This window comes from Pteropus medius, unplaced genomic scaffold, assembly GCF_902729225.1.
Source record: "Pteropus medius unplaced genomic scaffold, Ma_sr-lr_union100, whole genome shotgun sequence".
Taxonomy (NCBI): domain Eukaryota; kingdom Metazoa; phylum Chordata; class Mammalia; order Chiroptera; family Pteropodidae; genus Pteropus; species Pteropus medius.
Window position 1 is genome coordinate 4,341,806 of NW_024346771.1, and position 17,364 is coordinate 4,359,169.

General features: G+C 35.2%; 1 long non-coding RNA gene across 3 annotated transcripts in view; it reads left to right on the forward strand.

Moving 5' to 3' along the window:
* Positions 1-6,926, forward strand: part of LOC120613828 (uncharacterized) — a 69,364-nt gene extending 62,438 nt beyond the window's left edge. For 2 of the 3 annotated variants that reach the window (XR_005655776.1, XR_005655778.1), the window contains exons 3-5: positions 1,690-1,928; positions 4,076-4,220; positions 6,642-6,926. This is a non-coding gene — a long non-coding RNA (uncharacterized LOC120613828). Of the gene's footprint in view, positions 1-1,689; positions 1,929-2,074; positions 2,703-4,075; positions 4,221-6,641 lie in introns of those variants that run through there. The other variant, XR_005655777.1, reaches the window with a different exon arrangement.
* The last annotated feature ends 10,438 nt before the right edge of the window (positions 6,927-17,364 follow it).

Consider the following 17,364-nt stretch of genomic DNA (forward strand, 5'->3'; position numbering starts at 1 on the left):
CTGTCCTGCAAACGCCAAAATGATTCTTTCTGTACTCAATGTTAAATATTCTATTCACAGAAGCATGCAGGCTTGATTTTTCCTGTTTTATATGAATTGAAACTTCTTTCTTGGATGTAGTATGGGCTTTGGGTTGGTATCTGCCCCCAAAGGAGACCGAGAAAGCCTTGATCATTGATTCCACAAGACCCATCTCTGGATTGCGATTTAGAACTGTTTATTACCTCTGGCCATTCCAAACACACCAAACTGCTTTTTCTCTCTCTGCTTTGGTTAATACTATTTTTTTTTTCTGCCTAGAATTTCCATCCTTTCCATTAACCCTACACCTTTCTCTATTTATCTGAAGATCAGCTACTCATCCTCCAAGATTCAGCTGTAGCAACATCTCCTCTAATTAGCCTTTCCTGCCTCCTCCCCTTAGTCTTGTCTCCATCTCCTGTTGCTCTTCTGGCCCTGTATGGACTTCCACTGTAGCTGTAACAGGTTAGTGCTAGGGGACTGTGACTTCTCATGAGCAAGGATCAAGGCATTCATGTTGGGTCCTTCATTGTCGGTACATAATATGCATTCAATACATGTTGGCTAGTAAAGGAACAGCCAGCACAATGTCAAACCAGATACTTAGAAAATAAAGATATGATCCTACTTTCCAGAATTAAAAGTTCCCACAAATTTCCAATCCCATGAGGAGGAGGATTTCAGTCTGTTCACCAATGTTTCCAATCCCTCAGAACAGTGTCTGACATGATAAATATGTTATGAATGAAAGAGTGCATTCCACTTGGTAGTAGTATAGCAGTCTCAATGATGTGTCCTGTCTTACATTATAACATGAGAAATTTATTGTTTTGGATTGCCAAATCTGACATCTTCCTTTAAAAGGCAAAGATCTCTAGCAAAATGTGATGGAGATATTTTAAATCTTGGCCTAACTAAACAAAAATGAATTAAACCTTTGTTTAAATTTGTTTTTCAAAGGTTCTGGTTTGTTAGAACCTTAAATTGTACCTGGAGGCCAGGAGAAGATGGTTGTTTTCGAGCTCAAATACTTGCCGTAAGAAGTGCTATGTAGATTTCTCATCCATCTAGCCATCAGCAGCCACTTAAAATATATGATGAGCTGCAGGCTGTTTTATCCAATTTAAGTGGAAAAAATCTTACTGATTGGAAGTCATTTATACTCTCCTTGGATTGTTAGGTACTTCATCATGAGGGTATGTCTCCTTTTTCCTTATGTAATCTGGAAGATTTAATAGAGACATTAATAAATGACTTTAATAAATGACTTCAACACCAGGCTGTGTCATTGGAGTAATGCCTGAAAGACCCATGGCGGGCATCTCTGTAGGGATTTTTAATGGCAGATTGGAATAATATTTTGATGTCCTGGTACAGTTTTGGTTCTAATAAAATATAGATAAAGAATTACAAAAAGTTTCATTCCAAGACTAGAGACTCTAACAAGATTAAAGTTAGCTATGGTCAAGAGCAATAAAAGAAAAAGATTACATTTATCCGGTGAGTTTCATCTTTCAGTGTACTATTTGTTAGTATTACTCTGTTTACTGTTATAGAGGTATTTGTTTAGACTTATATTTTGGGAAAAATCAGTTTAGTGTTCAGATTCTTAGAGAGGAATAAGCTTCTCAGTTCAAATTAGGTAATTAAGAGATCTTTGTTCCACAGTGGCAACTTTCTGGAAGAAGAAGAAAACAATTTAGGAGAAGCCATAATTTGGCATGTGTATCTGGAGACAGGATGGAGAAGGCACCAATGGGAAGATGGGGCTGAAAGTAGGACTTTACTGACCTTGAAGAAGAGAAAAGGACAGATGTTAACTAAGCACCTCCTTGCAAATGCCTGCATATAAATTAATTCTTCACCAGTCCTCTTCTGGGCTTTCTTTCTGGCTGAATACCAGAAGGGTAAGTAATTGTTGGGGGGCATGATAAGAATGAAAATTAAGACTTAGGAAGTTGATAGAGTGGCTCAGATTGTCTAAATGTCTGGTAAACTAAGAAGTCTTATATATGCATTCTCAGGTGTCTTTCCTTCCTGACTTTCTCTCCAGCTGCCTTTGCCTGCAACTGAGGTGTGAGTTGCATCCACTAGGATTTCTACCTGAGAGGTCCTTGGAAAGGAGGAGGTCCTGGAAACAATGGCTTAAAGTGAAGTGCTCCTGGAGGCTTTGCAAATTTATCAATTCATTCTCTTGGAAAGTGTTACTGTATTAATATTTATGTTCCTGGGGAAAGATTATAAAAATGGAATAGTGGAAGAGTCATTTTTACTGCCTCAATCCATTTGCATCAACGCTCTAAAGGAATATATATGTATTTTTATTTTTTAACATTGCTTCTTCATGAGCAAAATAGAAGAAGTTATATTCCCTGAAATGAGGTCTTAATTTTTCAAAGCAGAATCAATAGGCTGCCACATTTCAGGAAAGAAAGAAGATGCTGCAATTGGTCTGGAATCTGCTAATTGACAGCACAGTGGATTCTCCTTTGTCTTTCATCCTGTTCTGTTGAGAAAAGGCAGTTAGGAAGAGGAAGCCCAGCATCCGCTCTCACTACTTAAACCCTCATCCATCTACATCCCTGTTCAAACCACAAATACTCGACTTCCCGGCCCCTTTGACAGGAGCTTTCATATATTGCCTAACATGAACTGTTGAAAAGTGATGCTTGTTATCCACATCTAACTGTATTAAACAGGAATTTTTTACTTACAGAGCTTGTCAATAGTGATGCTAGTACTTGATACTAGGTTTTCTCACTCAAAAGCATGTATATTTAGCAAGTAAATTTTCTTGTCTATTCATTAATTAGTAATTGATAATTGAGTAATCCAGTGTTGCAAGCAAAAAACATGGCTACCGAAGTAACACCTTTGAATGCATTTGGGTCTTTCCACAATAACAGGTTCGAGTGGAACCTTTTCAGATAAACCAATTAGGTACCCATGCAGGTTAACACACAGCACAGAGAGAGGGAAAGTACTGAGTCTTATGCGACAGAACAAAGGGCTGGAAATCCTTAATGTCTCCAAGTGAGCTCTGTTGATGAGCAGTGCAGATAACCGTGTGATGGTCCCAAGCCAGTGGCTATGACATGTCAGAAGGTCAGAGTTTTTGGCTCTTGGTGCATCCATCCATGATGTTCTTGGATTAGGCTTGAGCCTTGTCTGTCTAAGGTGTTCAGTTTATATGGACCTTATAAGATGGGATCCTTATGCTTATCTATCCCTGCAGATGGAGGCTTATCCAGGACAGTCATGATTGACTTTCTGTGGTTTTGTGTTTCAGTTATACCCTAAGGGAGTTCCCATTATGTGCTAGTTGACATTACTGTCATAGCTTTCATAGAATCCATTTTGTAAAGTCCCAAAAGTTCTCATTTCTTTATGCTCTATACAATATTATTCCTATAACACATTATATATGTATATGTACATATATACACACATACATATATGTACATATATACACATACATATATATATATGTATATATATAAAATGCAATTATGGAGACTGAGAAATTCCACCATCTCCCATCTGCAGGCTGGAGAACCAGGGAAGCTAATGGTGTAATTCAGTCTATGTCTGATAGTCTGAAAATTAGAGGGCTGATGATGTGAGTCTCAATCCAAGTCCAAACACCCAAGAACCAGAAGCACCAGGGCAGGAGAAGATTAATGTCCAAGTTGAAACAAAGACCAAATTTACCCTTCCTCTTCCTTTTTGTTCTTTTCAGGTCCTTAGTGGATTGAATGACACCCAATCACTTTGGCTAGGGCAATCTCTCATCAATTTACTGATTCAAATGCTAATCACTTCCCAAAACATCCTCACAGACATGCCTAGAAATTGTCTTAACAGCTGTCTGAGTCCCTTACCCCCGATAAGTTTACACATACAATTAACCATCATTGGCACAGTTGTAGAAATTTATTATTCTTATAGATAAATAATCTTTGGTAGGATATGTGTTTTGAGATGGATGAGCAAAGAGGGATGAGGTTGTGAAAATGGGAAAGATAGTTAAAAAGTGGTTTTTTTTTTTTTGGAGAAAACACTGCCTATCAGTTCCCAGGACTGCTTTCTACATTTGGTGGACTCCATGTGAGCCTGGAGACCACGTGCCAGATTCGATTTACAAACTAGAAGATGCTATTTGTTCTCCTAGGAGAGACAGGAATTTCAAAGTCGTACTCGTGAGTACAACATCATCCTATAGTCTCACATCCCTCTTTATGGTTTAGGAGATAGCTTTATGTGTTAGGAGAATGGCCTTGGTGTGAAATTCCCAAACTCTTCTTGCAGTGGGATTACACTGGACAAACCAGGGGAGCTGGCTACCTTGCAGAGCAACACTCACTGCTGAGGGATAAGTACTGGCTCTGTTACTAAAAATGTGACCTCAGGCAGGTTCCTTGGCTTTCTCATCTATAAAATGGGGATAATAATAACTATTATGCCATATACAAACCCATAGAGTTTATATGAGTTTGTATATAAACTACTTTTGAGTTTGTCTGGCCCATAATGAGAGTTCACTCTCTCAATTATTTCTTTCCTGGGCAGGGAGAAATGGCCCACAAACATGATAATGCTTTCCTCATGAGCAGAGTTGAGATTAATTTGTATACCTTAGGGCCATAGTTTTCAGCTAGGAACATATATGACCCTCAGAGATATTTGGCAATATCTGAAAACATTTTCAATTGTTAAAATAAAAGAGAGCAGTATTATCAACACCTATTAGGTAAACAGTAGACATGCTACTAAATATTGTACACCGTTTAGCATTTTACAGAGCCCAGAACAAAGTGTTAACCAGTCTAAATGCCAATAGTGCCGAGGTTGGAATCCTGCCTTATGGAATGCTTGTAGCTCAGCCCTAGGTATGTTACGGTGTGCAGTGACTAATGGTGCTTTTCTTTATTTCACCCACCTCAGTCTGTACCATTCTGTCACTTTTCTTTCTTCACCAGTGTTCATTTATATTTAACAAACTCTACTTGATGTCCCATCTTTCTCTAGTTCTTCCTTCAGGAATATACCAGCTATTGTGCTTTTGTACGGATGTTGAAATAATAACCTACCTCATTAAGACATTTTGTAGTGGTCTTACTTTAGAGATCTCTTTAGAGTTGACTGAAGAAAATAGATGATAGAGAGCCATTCTTGAAATCTACAGTCATTTACGGTCATTGTTTGTATTTCTAAAATTCTGAGTAGACCAGGTTATGTTCTCTGTCTGCAATAGGTTCCTGGTGGTGGGGGAGAGGGTGAGGGGAAACTCTGGAAAAAACAGAGCCCTTGGTAAATAGTTGGGAGGGATATTCATTTACCTTTCTTCTTTCCTTGATGAAGATCCCAGCAACTGGAAGTAGTTGGTGTCATGGAAGAAGGAAATAATGGACATAAAGAGGGTCATTTAGAAACTGTCTTTGAGCTCTACCTGGGGCAGCTTCCACAGCTTCAAGTAAATTTACCATTTGGAGATAAAGAATTTATCAGAATTATTAAGACAACAGTTTTGCTCCCTATAAATATTCCCCAAGGTGTGAAGATTTTTGGCTCAACCTATTTTATGTTGACAAATGAAAAGAGAAATTATAAACATTATAGTGTTATTCAAAATCTCAGAAGATGTTCTAATAATTAGATATATGTTTAGAGAAAGCTTCATTGGAATGAAATATGCCATTATTAATTGCTGAACTCAAATGATGCCTTGCATTTGTTTGAAATCAAGTATAATATTAATCCTTATTTTGATGTTTGACTAACCATTTTTCCATTTTCTGAAAGCTCTTTAACTGTTTCTCCTCTCATAGATGACTTATGGTTTTAGAATGAGAAATGTAAGCAGGAAGAAATGTTTCCTAAAAGTAACCAGTATTTTATTTTCAGGATTATAAAGTGTTACTGAATATGAATGCAATGTGTCTGTAACCTTCATGGCACCCGTATTATATTTAAAAATGTACATTTTGTAAAGCCTCAGATATGAACCATGAGTCAAGGCAATTTTTCAAAGTCATTGTGCAGAGTTCTTATGACTCAATAAATACCTAAATATCAGTTTAATAATTGAATTCTGACAAATTTGAAATCTTGGCCACATATCACCAAAACTATTTATTTAGCACCTCTCAGGGAAAAAAAAAAAAAAAAAAAGCAGAGGATGCTTCTGTGCAAGATGTTTTCAAGTTCAAAAAATAAAAATAAAAAACTCAGAAAACAAATGGAGAGAAAGTACTAAAAAGTTCAATTTTGAGTCTTTTGCTAAGTATTTTGCATTCATCTTATTGAGGAGCAGGAAGTAAGGGTGTCTTGTATTGTATAGGTAGTCAGACCTATGTTGAAATTTTGGTTTCTCCTCTTAATCTTTCTATGACCTTATACTTTATTTAACCTCTGAGTTAAATACTTTTTCATATATAGGGATGTCATAAAGATGAAACTAGATAGTGTATACAGACATCCTTGCACAAGTTACCAAAACATAGTAGGTGGTGCTTAAGAAATTGTCCCCAAAACTCCTCTGGTAAAAGTAATAGATAATTTATGTGATATTTACAAACATGTATTTTGAAATTAAATTCTCTCATTATCTCTTTTTTTAGGTATCTTTGTAATTGGGAGAGTTTGAAAAAAACTGGATGCATGGCACATTTCTAGTCACATCTACCTCAGATGAACATAGATACTATATTTTTAGGATTGAGAATGTCTACAAACATTAACCATGTGATAGACAAATTTTAGGCATATTATGAACAAGTAGAACTTTGTTAGACTTCCCAAAATATTGAAGGAATGGCTCTGGTAGGGAAATAATTTGCTTACATGCATGGCCGTTAGTCTTCTCTCTTTTTGGCTTAGGTTCAAAGAAGAAGAAGGAAAATCATAGAGACATTTTCAACTTCTTTGTTTGTATTCTTCTTCAAATAAAATTGAAAGGCAAATGTCTTCAAGTCCTCTGTCATTAACTCAGCTCTATGGTTCTGGGCAAGTCATTTACTCTTTCTAAGCCTTTGTCTATAAAATGGTACTAATCAGAGTACCTGTCTCTAAGTGCAGCCATTACCCTCTAAATTAGTCTCCCAGAATTCTTTTGCATTTACTCTGGCTCTTCTGGTCCAGCTTTCCGAGGAAGAGAGAAGGGTACAAATGCAGATGAGTCTATCAGCCTCTAACAGCTACCGTTCTAACATCCTAGTCCAGCTTCCCCAGGAAGGAGATGAGGGTTTGAATGAAGGCAGGTGAGTTTGTGTACCTCCAACAGCTGCTGCTATAATAGGTCCAAGAATGCTGCCAGCTGTAGTGACAGCTTTGAGGACTGATAAAACATTAAAGTTTGATATTGACAGGAGCTGAGGCATTTGTAATTAAGCACTCTTGATTGCATCTGTCTATATATGTACAATATGCACATATATATTTATAAAGAATAATCGGGTTAAATGTTTCTGGTGATAGTTTAACCCTTCTATGATGTTTCTTATGGCCATACTCACTGAAATTGTTTCTGGAACAAAACTTTCTTACAACACTTTCTCGAGGAATTTTTAAAATACATATATTTTAACTTTTGCTTTACATTTAAAAAAAAGACACGTGATGGAGATATTCACTGTGACTTACAATGAAATGAAAACCATGAACTATAGTTGCTTTCATCCCAGGATAACGCTTGCTGTTTGCTGGGAATGACTATCAGCCATAAAAAAGAAATGAATGGGAGCTGCTTATTTAGTGGTTTTATTTGTTGTAGCAAATTTGAAAAGATGAGCACCCCAGTTTGATTCATACAGAAGGAAAAGGGGATTCCACAGAGATTAGACTTATGCCTTGTATATGAGGAAAGTGCAGGCTACTAAATCTAAATAAACCACGCAGCCAGTAGAATAGTACTTACACTTTCAGCCACGTGATAGTGACATGCATTTTAGAAGGCCTCCAGCCCTCTAAATTTTTATCACTAAGGAACCCCTCTTCCAACTTGGATTTTTAGGTTATAAGTTACTTTTTTAAATAATTGGGGTGACATTGATTAATAATATTATATTGGTTTCAAGCGTACAATTCAATTGTATGTCATCTGTATATTGTACTGTGTGTTCACTGCCCAAAGTTAAATTTCCTTCTGTCACCATATATTTGACCTCTCCTCACCCTTATCTACTTCCCGCCTCTCCACCTTCCCTCTGGTAACCACGAAACTGTTGTTTGTATCTATGAGTTTGTTTTGTTTTTTTCATTGCTTTCAGTTTTATATCCGCATATGGATGAAATCATATGATTCTCAACTTTCTGTTTGACTTATTTCACTTAGTATGATTATTTCAAGATCTAACTTTTTTGCAAACAGTATTTCATCTTTCCTTATGGCTGACTAATATTACAAGTGTTAGAGAAGTTGTGGGAAAAAAGGGACCCTCAGACACTGCTGGTGGGAATGTAAATTGGTACAGCCACTATGGAAAACAGTATTAAAGTTCCTCAAAAAATTAAGAATAGAATTACCATATGACCCAGCAATACCTCTTCTGGGTATTTACCTCCCTCCTCAAATTTGAAAACATTTATCTTCAAATTACTTTAAAATTACTCTAAAAGCTTAGTTTCATCATAAAGTTCCCTATAGGCTAAAATTAGTATGGAGCATATGTATTAATTTATTCAACAAGACTTCTTAAATAACTACTATGCTCTAAGTAAATGATTGTGACTGGAAGAGGAATGAGAGAGAGTCTTTGCTGTAAGGGGTGAGGGACTGGAGGCAGAGTAACCTTACCTACAAACAAAGAAATGCAATGAAATATCAGGAGCATTCCACGAATGATAGATTGTGGGGCAAAGATGAGATGGTTGTCATTTCCACTTCTGAGTAAAGGTTATCTACATCAGAAAAGGTTTCAGAGAAGAGGCAAGGCTCAAGTAAAATGACATATTAGGAGGTGCTTGCTAGAGAAAAGTTGGGAAAAGTATGTCAAAAAAAAAAAAACCCACCACCATTTGATCAAAGGCATGGGGGGTGTAAAACCCATGAGGCAAATATTGGAATCCCGTTTGACTTCACCTGGAGACCTTGATCATGCCCACCAGCTAAAGAGGTATAGAAACTGCATGAAACACCATTAAATTTAGAATGCACTGAAAACAGATAGGGAGTGGCTTTTCTTGCTTTGCATATTCAATATCTTATTTACCCCTTTCTAAAATGTCATTGATTGGAAATTGCTCCATCAATATTAAAATAGCATTCTGGAATTGGGGTAGGGTGGGGGAGTTACAACATTTAATTGATTGTAAGTAAGTTATAAGCTGCATACAGATTTGGCAAAAAATATTCGATGTGATGAAGACCCAGTATTTACAACCAAAAATATTCAATGTGATGAAAACCCAGTATTTACAACCAAAAATACTTTATCCAGCAAAGCTCTCATTTAAAGTTGGAGGACAGATAAAGAGCTTCCCAGACAAAAATAAGCTAAAGGAATTTATTACCACCAAGCCAGTATTACAGAAAATGTTGGAGGGACTTCTTTAAGAAGAAAAAACATGTATCAAAAAACAGGAATAAAGAATGGTAACAACTACTTTCCTGTCAATAAGAACCTCAAATGGAAAAGAATTAAGTGCTCCAACTAAAAGATAGAGTGAATGAATGGATAAAAACAAGACCGCTACTTATGTTGCCTACAAGAGACTCACTTCAGATTAAAAGGCATACACAGTCTAAAAGGAAGAGGATAGAAAAAGATATTGCTTTGATGGACCTAGAAAGTATTTAAATCAGACAGAGAAAGATAAACCTATATGATTTCACTTATATGCAGAATCTAAGGAATAAAAAGAACAAACTAATCAAAAACAGACTCACAAATATAGTGGACAATTTGATGACAGAAAGAGAGGAGGGATTTGGAGGGACTGGGGGCAGAAGTACAAATTAGTAGCTGATGGATAGTCATGAACATGGCATAGGGAATGCAGTTAGCATTAATATATTGGCTAGGATGAGGGTCATGAGAGGGAGGGAGCAATTGGGGGGATCATTTTATGAACTATATAGATGCCTAACCAATGTACTCTATATTTGAAACTAATTAAAATAAATAAATTACAAAAAATATCATGGAGTAGCTTAGCTAAATTCTCAATGGGGAGATAATTAGGTTGTAAAGGTGTAGCTGTTATGATGGGTTTGGTGCTCTTACAAGAAAAGATAGGAGAGAAATAATCTCTAGTAAGGCCACAGCAAAAAGATACCTATCTACAAACAAGGAAGAGGGCTCTCACCAGGATCCAAATAGGCTGGCAATTTGATCATGGATTTCTTAGTCACTAGAACTGTGAGAAATAAACATTTATTGTTTACATCCTCCAATCCATAGCATTTGTTACAGCATACTGACCAGACTGAGACAGGATTGAGACAATCTCAGAAAAAACTTTGGGTATAGTCAGAGAGAGCTACATGGGTCATCTGGAATCAAATATATCAAAACCTAGATGTATTTTTGAAGATTTATTGCTAACAGTACTACAATCCTGGGAAATGCAAAACAAACAAACAAATGAACAAAAACCAAACAAACAAACCAAAAACAATCTCCTTCCTTCAATTAAAAATAAAGCAACCCATTGCCTATTTGATTTTCAGGACAAATTTATTGTGGTAAGAATAATGCTGGGGAAGCTGTGAAGTTCCCAAGGAAGACATACCTCCTCACATCTTCTTTGGATATGGCAAAGAGAATGGTAGAAAGTGGACAGAGTTATTCTTTCACAAAACAGAATTAAAGCCTAATCAAAGAGCTTCCCTCACCCCCTGAAACAAATGGATTTCATAACCAGACCAGTGAATTCTGTGTGTCCTTCATTTTTTTTATGTTTAGACCAGGAATTTTCATTGTCATTTTCCTGAACTTAGCCCATCATTACTTATCAAGTGGACATGTGTCCATGCTGGGCAGGTGGCTCTTATTAGAGCATGAAAAGCCATATGATTCTTGCGTTGTCTCCTGGGAGGATAGGCAAGTATGCTCCATGGCAGCCAGACGGGTGGACTATGAGAGATATAACGCTTGATGGTCACCAGTCATATTTTCTTTTTCTCCTGGTCATTCATGAAGACATTTCCCAGCCCCTTTCAACAAATATACACTTTAAAAAAGTTAGATGGAATTTTAGGTTTGAATCCTAGCCCCTGGAATATGGATGCAAGTGGCTGTTCACTGGCTCTAAACTTTCACAGGAGTCTCCCTTTCACAGGAACCTCTACGATTTTGCTCATTCCCATCTTCAAGTGGATTTTGATATCCAAGGCCACTTTAAGGACTACATACGGAAAATATGAAGCCTCTATCATGAGACAGAGAGTCCCCTCCCTGGCTTAGGACTATGACATGAGTGAGCACTGAGCTTTGTTATCTTAGGCTTCTGAGATTTGGGGTTTATTTGTTATAGCAATTAGCCTGCTCTGATCATTAGCCAGCTTCTATATAACTTCTGTCTATAACCTCATCATTGAGCAATGTACCTGGAACGCTGTCGGTGCTCAGTATACACTTGTTGACTTAATGAATAAAGTTATCTACTGAATTTAAAATAAGAATGTATGATTATCTGCTATATGACAAGAGTTGAGCAAAGTACTGCAGGAAAATAATGACTAAAATACTGTTTCATCCCTCAAACAGTTAAAACATATATATTTTTAAAAGTTACATTTTACTTTACTCTATCCAATCACTTTGTTTCTTATTTGTTTGGAAACATCTTTGTTAAAAACAGATGTAACCAAGTAAAATTCAAGATCAATAAGAATCAAGATCAGAGAAAAAAGAAGTTTGAATGGACACTCAAGATCAAGACAATGACATGAGACTAATAACAAGTAACACCCTGCTTGATTCCTGAAGTTTAGTATCTTAGCCTCTTGGAAGCTAAAGTAAAAAATAGGCATGGCTAGACACCTAATTTTTATTGTAAGAGAGGACAACTCAGTACAAACAAAACTACATGCCGTGAAGTATAAGTAGCCATTATTTTTCAGTACCAAAATCTCCCTTTGAATTTGAAATGGAGACTGTTACACTTTCCATTAACAACTGGAGTCATTTACTGGAATTGGAAAGTCCATTAGCATTCAATTTTTTTGGACTGAAGTTTTATTTAAAATATAACAGACATAATTATTTAAAATGCTAGTGAAATACTATGTATTTTGGTGCAGTTGAATTCGATTCAAAATTTTAAGCTAGTTATTTCATACTATATACATTAAGGGAAGGAAAAGTGACTTCTGATAGATATTTTCTAAGTACCTAATACATTGTAAGCACTCAATAATTATGTGTTGGATGAACATTGTACCTAACATCATGTTAAATTTCAATTGAATTAGAATTGGTTACTTTTTATAGATTGAACTTTGTTTAAGTTCTTTTCAATAGGCCTTACATAATACACCACATTGATTTTAATAAAATATGCATTGATTAAGGCAAAATGTCAGTGTTCTGTCCTGAACACAATCTTCCACAGTCATTAAAAACATTATAATTTTATTAAATCAATTCTATTCATTTTAATTAAGGATAGCTTTTTATTTGACCTTTTTACTTTGGAAGACATTTGATCAAGATTTAGTAAAAAATTAATCACTTCAATCAAATGCATTCTTTGGATCTTTAAAAGAAAGAAACTGCAATTATGTCTTCTTGATAGTCTCACTCAAAGACATAAATAAAATACATTAATCACATCACTTTCAATTTCAGTTTGAGGGTTAGAAGGACACATGTTTTAAAAATTACTTTTTTTTGGAGTCAAATGATTCTTATCTTTTGTTATAGAGGTGGGTTTTGAAGGCAAATAACAAAGTAGGAGAGGCTGGTCTTTGGAACCCCTCCTCTTTTAGCAATTTTCTCCTGTTTATGCACTTCTTTTCTCTTTTCATCACCATTCTTTTTTTTCCACATTAAAGAATATACATAAACAAGTGTCCCTCAAGATGTTAATGATAGATTAAGATTCATATAACTCATCATCCGAGATTTTTGGTTTTTTAAAATGCTTTGGTTTTGCAAGCATGACCTCACTTCTAACTCAATTGGACATAACTACTTGACCTATAGCCACAGTACAACTGAGACTCTGGTTAAAGACTCTACCAAAAGACTATTAGAAACAAAGAAATAGAGTAAATTTTCGAGACACAAAAACCAATGTACAAAAATTCATTGTATTTCTCTTTATTAACAATGACATCAAAAAAATAATTCCATTTGCAATTGCAAAAATGGAGAAAATACCTAGGAATAACCTTAACAAAGGAAGTGAAGAACCTACACACTGAAAACTACAAGACATTATTGAAAGAAATTAAAGAAGAAACAAAAAAAATGAAAAAATATTCTGCGTTCGTGGATTGGAAAAATCAACATATTTAAAATATTCATATTACCTAAAACAACATACATATTTAATGTAATCCCCATTAAAATTGCAATGGCATTTTTCAATAAATACAACAAAAGTCGTCAGATTTGCATGGAACCACTAAAGAACCCAGATAGCCAACAGAATCCTGAGCAAAAAGAACAAAGCTGGAGGTATCATACTACCTGACTTCAAATTATACTACAAAGCAACAATAATCAAAACAGAATGATATTGGCAGAAAAATAGACACATAGACCAATGGAATAGAATCGAGAGCCCAGAAATAAACCCACGTATATATGGAAAATAATTTTTCACAAAGAAGCCAAAAACATACAATGAAAAAAAAAAAAAGCCTCCTCAATGTATGGTGTTGGGAAAACTGAAAAGCTATATGCAAAAGAATGAAACTAGACAGCTGTTTGAAACCATACACAAAAATTAACTCAAAATGGATTAAAGATTTAGCTATAAAATCTGAAACAATAAAATACATTTAGGAAAAAATAGGTACTAAACTTATGGACCTTGATCTCAGAGAAGTTTTTGTGAACTTGACCCCAAAGGCAAGGGAAGTAAAGGCAAAAATAAATGAATGGGACTACATCAAACTGAAAAGCTTCTGCACAGCAAAAATGACCATCAATAAAACAAAAAGGCAACCATCCAAATGGGAGAAGATGTTTGTAAATGATACCTCCCATAAGGGGCTAATATCCAAAAGATAAAGAACTCATACAACTGAGCAACAACAACCAAAACCAATCCTATTAAAAATGAATAGATGATCCAAATAGACATTTTTTCCAAAGAAGACATACAGGTGGTCAACAAATATTTGAAAAGATGCTCAACTTCACTAGCTATAAGGGAAATGCAAGTCAAAACCACAATGGGATACCACCTCATACCTGTTAAATGGCTACTAACACAAAGACAAGAAAAAATAACTGTTGGAGAAGTTGCGGAGAAAAAAGAACCCTCATACACTGCTGGTGGGAATGTAAATTGGTGAAGCCACTATGGAAAACAGTATGGAGTTTTTTGAAAATATTAAGAATAGAGCTATCATATGACTCAGCAAATCCCTCTTCTGGGTATTAATCTGAAAAATTTTAAAACATTTATTCACAAGGATACATATACCCCTATTTTCACTGAAGCATTTTCTACAATAGTGAAGACATGAATACAACTATATGTCCTTCTCTGGATGATTGGATAAAGAAAATGTAGTACATAGATACGATAGAATACTATTTAGCCATAAAAGGATGAAATATTGCCATTTGTGACAACCTAAATAGATCTTGAAAATATAATGCTAAGTGAAATAAGTCAGATGTAAATGGACAAGAACCATATGATTTTGATCAAATGCGGGATATAAACAGAAAGGAACAAATGAACAAACAAAACAAACAAACAAACAAACTCATAGATATTGTAGTGGTAACCAAAGGGGAAAGAAGTGAGGGGATGAAGAGGGTAAAGAGGATCAAATGTATGATGATTGAAAGAAACTAGACCTTGGGTGATGAGCACACAAAACAATATGCAAATGATGCACTTGAAACTTATAAAATGTATTAACCAATTTTACCCCAATAAATTTAGTTGAAAAAAGCCTAATGAATTTACACTTATGTCAAGTCGACCAGTGGAGACTGATCCCTGTCTCTTGTCACTGCTGTATACATGGTAACACCAAGTGTCATGCAGATAGTTGGCTTAAAGAATAATCAAAGCATATTATAACTAATTCTCTCTCTCTCTCTCTCTCTCTCATATAGCTAGCTATTCTCTATTTATCATCCATCCATCCATCCATCCATCATGTATGTATGTATGTATGTGTATGTATCTATCTATGTATCTATGTATGTATGCACGTATTCATTCTATCACTATCAGCTAGGTATTAGCTAGCTAGCTAGCTAGCTAGGTATTAGCTAGCTAGCTAGCTAGCTAGGTATTAGCTAGCTAGCTAGCTAGCTAGGTATTAGCTAGCTAGCTAGCTAGCTAGCTATCTTTCTAATCATCTATCATCTATCATTATCATTTAACAAACTACTGACTATATTCTCCATGTTATACTCTACATCCTCATGAATATCTTGTAAGTACCAATTTGTACCTCTGAAGCCCTTCCCTCTTCACCTGTCCCCATAAACCACCCTCTTTAATCTGGCAACCATCAAAATGTTCTCTGTATTTATGAGCTTGTTTTTGTTTTATTTGTTCATTTATCATCTTCTCTAAATTCCACACATGACTGAAATCATATGACATTTGTCTTTTCCTCTCAAACTTACTCTACTGAGTGCAGTACCTTCTAGGTCCACTCATGTTGTTGCAGATGGCAAAATTTCATTCTTTTTTTTTTATGGCTCAGAGATATTTCATTGTACAAATGTACTACCTCTTTTTTTATCCATTCATGCATTGATGGACGCCCAGGTTGCCTCTGTAGCTTGGCTATTGTAAATAATGCTGCAATAAACATACAGATTCACGTGTCTCTTTAAAGTAGTGTTTTGGGTTTTTTTTTTTTTTTTTGGATAAATATCAAGAAGTGGAATTACTGGGACCCGCTTTATCTCTTGTTAGATGGCCTTTGTTTTAAAGCTTATTTTGTCTGGTATAAGTATTGTACTTCAGGTTTTGGTTTTTTTTTTCATTTCTTTTTTCATGATGATTTTTTTTTTCCATCTTATCACTTTCAGTCTGTATGTGTCTTTCAATCTAAAGTGAGTCTCTTATAGGTAGCATATGTAAGAGTTTAATTTTCTCATCCATTCAGCCAGGCTATGTCTTTTGATTGCAGCATTTAATTCATTTACATGTAAAATGATAATTTGATAGGGATGTCATTATTTCCACTTTATTATTCATATTTTTTATTTTTTCTTTTATTTATTTATTTTTACCTTTTCTTAAATAAGTCCATTTAACATTTCTTGTAATACTGCATTGGTGTTGATGAACTTGCTTAGCTTTTTCTTGTCTGGAAAGCTCTTTATCTGTCCTTCAATTCTAAACAATAGCTTTGCTGGGTAGAGTAATCTTGGTTGTAGGTCCTTGTTTTTCATCATTTTGAATATTTTGTGCCAATCTCTCTGTCCTGCAAGATTTCTGCTGAGATTGATGACATGTCTTTGTGTGGGCCTGTTTGAGTTCATTTTATTTGGGACTTTCTGAGTTTTCTTGGCTAGTATATCTATTTCCTCACCAGGTTATGGAAATTTTTAGTCTTTATTTCTTCAAATAGGTTTTCAATTCCTTGCTCTCTCTCTTTTCCTTCTGGTACCCCTATGATGTGAATGTTGGTACAATTGATGTTGTCTCAGAGGACCCTTAAACTTAAACTATCCTTATTCTTTTATTTATTTATTTATTTTTGGATTTTTTTGTTCTTTTTTGCTGTTTTAATCGAGTGTTTTCTGCTACTTTGTCTTCCAAATCACTTATTCAGTTCTCTGCTTCATCTAATCTACTGTTGATTCCCTCTAATGTAGTCTTTATTTCAGTTATTTTATTCTTTATTTCTGACAAGTTCTTTATTATGTTTTCTATCTCAGTTTTTAAGTTTTGTATTTTTTTGTTGAAGTTCTCTTGGATATCATCGAACGTCCTTATAACTAGTATTTTGAACTCTGTATCTTGTAGATTGCTTGTCTCTAGTTATTTTTCTGAAACTTTGTTCTTTTTTTCTTATTATTTGGGACATATTTCTTTGTCTCCCCATTTTGTCTGCCCCTCTTCATTTGTTTTTATATATTAGGTAGAGCTGTTATGTCTTTTAATCTTAGTAGAGTGGCCTTATGTAGTAGATGTCCTTTGAGGTTCAGTGGCACAATCTCTGAGGTCACTTGAATTGGGTGCTCC